The sequence below is a fragment of the Triticum dicoccoides genome, chromosome 7B, assembly GCF_002162155.2.
Source record: "Triticum dicoccoides isolate Atlit2015 ecotype Zavitan chromosome 7B, WEW_v2.0, whole genome shotgun sequence".
Classification (NCBI taxonomy): domain Eukaryota; kingdom Viridiplantae; phylum Streptophyta; class Magnoliopsida; order Poales; family Poaceae; genus Triticum; species Triticum dicoccoides.
This window is the reverse complement of record NC_041393.1, coordinates 607885775-607889856: the sequence shown is the minus strand read 5'-3', so window position 1 is coordinate 607889856 and position 4082 is coordinate 607885775. Positions and strand designations below refer to the sequence as shown.

Here is a 4082-nt window from a genome sequence, read left to right as displayed (position 1 = left end):
TTCTAACAGTACAAAAAATGTTCATGAATATTTTTCAAAAATCATTGATTTGAAAAAAGGTTCATGGATTGCAAAAAAAATTCACATATTTTTTATGAATTTAGGAAAAATGACGAATTTTAAAAAGTTGACAAATACAAGAAAAAGTTCATGAATTTAAAAAAATTTACACAAACTTTAAAAAATGTGAAAAGGAAAAAATGAACAAAACACAAAGAACAAAAAAAACGAAGGAAAAAAACTTCTGGAAGCTACCTACAACCGGTGCAAAGGGAAGCCTACATGGGCCAGCTCATCTAACACAATGATCCGTCCAACTTGAGCACTCGCTAACTAGCAAAAACTAGTAGAATGCCCGTGCATTGCCATGGTCTTTCAATTTGTTCTTTTTGATTACGCATATAATGTACAATCTTCGTCCAAAAAAACTTGTCGGAAAAATGGATAAAAATGGATGTATCTGAATTAAAATATGTCTAGATATATCAATTTCTTCGGCAAGTATTTTTGAAAGGAGAGAGTATGCCATATTTCGCATAGAAATGATAGCGTATAACAATTGGAAAATAACTAAAATCCACTTCACCTACAAGGTATCTGAATGATATACACAGAGAGACGTGATGCGCTTAAGATATTATATATATTACAAACTAAGATTTACTTGATGCACTTAAGATATTCTATTACAAGGTAGGAATGCTGTCTTTAGGTTCATGTGCAGGGTACTTCGACAAGTATAATAAAAAATTATTATGTAATTAAGACAATAGGCAAACAAGGCATCACGTTTATCCACACAGGTTAAATTTTCTTGACCGTAAACTTTAAGATATAAACGGCTGAGATATAAAGACATAATGTTACATACAAGATACAACTATTGTTTACATACATATATATTGCGTTGCACGTACAAACTATGGCATGGACATGTTTTTTTTAATGAAGGAATTCAAATCCAAGCACAATGACGTACATGAGAAGGACATGTACAATTTGACATAACTGGATATGTATAAGTTGAAAGTTAGGACGCTCTAAGCCCCCCTCCCCTCTCCCCTGCCCGCACCGCTGGCTGCTCCGGCCACGGCGGCCACCAAATCCTGGCCATTATGGCTGCCAGCTGCGCCTCCTGCTTCCTTGCGCAGGCCCGTCGGAGCCCCTCTCCGACCTCTGGAGCAGCGCTTCGATCCAGTGGCCATTCCCAACTCTCCTCCCCTCGGTCTGCGGCCTCGACGGCTGGCGCGTCAGATCCGGCCTCGACGCCACAAATCCTGTTGCGCGGCGAGTCATCCAGGGCCGGGGCGCGGCTCGGACCGCCTGATCTGGGGGCCTCTCCCCGCGGGGGCCAGGCGCGCCTTAAATCCGTGGTTGTTCGCCCCCCTTCGTCGGCCATTTTTTCCTCTTCGAGCCAGGCAAGCCCGAGGGGGGGGGGATGGACGGAGGTCAAATCCCCTAAGAAGGGGAGGGCCGCCACCCGCTCGGCGGATCGAGGCGGGCGCGCTCCGATCCAGCGCTCGGACCGCCGCAGACCCTTCAATGTGGATGGGACAAAGGAGGCCTTTTTAAGTAAGTTCAAAGGTAAATGCTTCCGTTGCCTCAGTACACGCCATCGCCGTATAGATTGCCGGGATCCCCTCCTCTGCATCATTTGCAAGCGAGCGGGTCACTTTGGCAAGGAGTGTCCTCAAAACCCAAGAAACGGCGGTCCGGGAGGGGCTGCCCGTGATCGCCTAGTTTTCCCGACTACGACAACAGCTCCGGTCCACGGCCGCGTCGTCTTCCCGCCCGCGCCTCCCCCTGCTCCCATGGCAAGCCTCTCCCTCTGCGACTCGGCCAGGAGGCCGCGGGAGAGTAGCAAGATCATCGTGGCCTCCCCGGCGTTGGAGATTGAGGAGCATGTGCTGCGCCAGCACGCGGTCACCCTCACCGCCGCGGACCGCTCACACTCCACCACCCCGGCCGCGGTGGGCAGAGTCATCTTCGAGCAGCTCTCCACCCCTCCGCACCCGCTTCGTGTCACCGCCCACCAGCCAGAAGCCTTCCTTGTCCACTTCGACCTCCCCGCGCACCGGGACAACGCCGTGCGTCGGGGCGTCATCAAGGTGGAGGGGTGCAAGTACTTCATCAGGGCGTGGAATGAAGACGACCACGCCGCGCTCCTCAAGTTCCACCACCACGTCCGCGTAGTTGTTGAAGACCTGCCCATGCAGTTCTGGTCGCTGCTGGGCGCGGAGGAGGCCCTCGGCAGCATCGGCCGCGTCGACCGGCTCGACTCGCGCACCCTGGAGAGAGGGCACACCAAGACGTTCGTGTTCTGGCTCTGGGTGTGGGATGTTGTTGGAAATATGCCCTAGAGGCAATAATAAAAGTATTATTATATTTCAATGTTCATGATAAATGTCTTTTATTCATGCTATAACTGTATTATCCGGAAATCGTAATACACGTGTGAATACTTAGACCTCAATATGTCCCTAGTGAGCTGTAACGCCCCGAGACCGATGTGCCAGGTGTCGTGTAGTTATTCGCTGTTGTTTCCCTATCATTGCTTGCGTGTCATGCATTGCATATCATGTCATCATGTGCATTTCAATCGCATACGTGTTCGTCTCATGCATCCGAGCTTTTTCCCCGTTGTCCGTTTTGCATTCCGGCGCTTCGTTCTCCTCCGGTGATTATTTCTACCTTTCTTTCTTGTGTGGGGATTAAACATTTCCGGATTGGACCGAGACTTGTCAAGCGGCCTTGGTTTACTACCGGTAGACCGCCTGTCAAGTTTCGTACCATTTGGACTTCGTTTGATACTCCAACGGTTAACCGAGGGACCGAGAAGGCCTCGTGTGTGTTGCAGCCTAACACCCTTCCATTTTGACCAAAAACCCACCTAACTCCCCTCCATGCTCTCGGTCGTTCGATCACGATCGCGTGGCCGAAAACCGCTCCTCATTTGGACTCTCCTAGCTCCCTCTACCTATATATATGTCTTCCTCCCCGAGATTCCCGCAGTCCAACCCTAGCCCTCTCCCTCCTCGCGCCGCCGGACGCGTCCGCCCGCGCCGGACACGTCCAGCCTCCACGTCGCTCCGACGAATCGGAGGCCGCCACGTCACCTCCTCCGCGCCCGCAGCCAGTCCCGGGGCGCCACTTGTCCACCCGCGCCCACTTCGCCGCCGGGCCCCGTGAAGCCCAGATCGGACCCTCCCCGGGCCGCGCCGGGCCCGAGGGAGCCCGCAACCTCGCCGCCCGAACCCGTCTTGCCCGATCTGCGCCGCCGCCTTCGCGCCGTCGCCGGCGACCAACTCCGGCGACCGGAGCACGCCGCCGCCCGTCCTCTGCCTCGCCATCCGCCGCCTGCACCAGGTCACCGGCCTCCGCGCCCGTCTCCTCCTTCCTTCTCTGGCCCGATCTCTCCCTCACCTCGCTCTCTCTCTTCTCCTCGCAGGATCTGCCGCCGCCGCCTCGTGAAGCTCCGCTCGACGTCGGTGGACCTCGCCGTCGCCGGGAACGGAGCCCCCGCGGCCAGATCCGTCCGGATCCGCTGCAGCAGCACCGTCCCGGAACCTCCCCGCGCCTTCCAACCTTCCCGCCAGCGTCCCTGCGGCACCTGTCGCCGCCATGGCCTCGTGCTCGGGCGGGAGCACGAGGGCCTCGCTCGCCTGGGCCAACCTCCTCCGATCCGGCCCATCTCCCACCGCCTCGGCCTCCTTCCTCCTCTGCCGGGCCGAGCCCAGGGTGAGCAGTCCCCCAGCGCCCGCCTCTTTTTTTTTCTTTTTCCCTGCCTGCTGTGGGCTTGCCCCAGTTTCGGCCCGATATGTTTTTTTTTCAGGGCCTGCGAATTTGTCTATTATCCTCAGTTTGTCAGTTTTACAGATTAGACCCTCATGTTCATGCATTTAATAACCCATGAACCCTGCATCGGATTAAAATGTTTTATATATGAAACTTGCTCAGAATTTTGTGTAGATTAATAACATCCAACTTTCATCTATGTTTGAGATGATAAAAATGCTGTTTGCATTAATTTGCTCCTATGCCATGCTAAAATGCTTTATTTCATAACTAAATAACCGTAGCTC

General features: G+C 53.2%; 1 pseudogene; it reads left to right on the top strand.

Annotated features, from left to right (window-relative positions):
• The first annotated feature begins 2210 nt into the window (after positions 1–2210).
• The window catches only part of LOC119339198, a 21691-nt pseudogene continuing 19819 nt past the window's right edge, over positions 2211–4082 (top strand).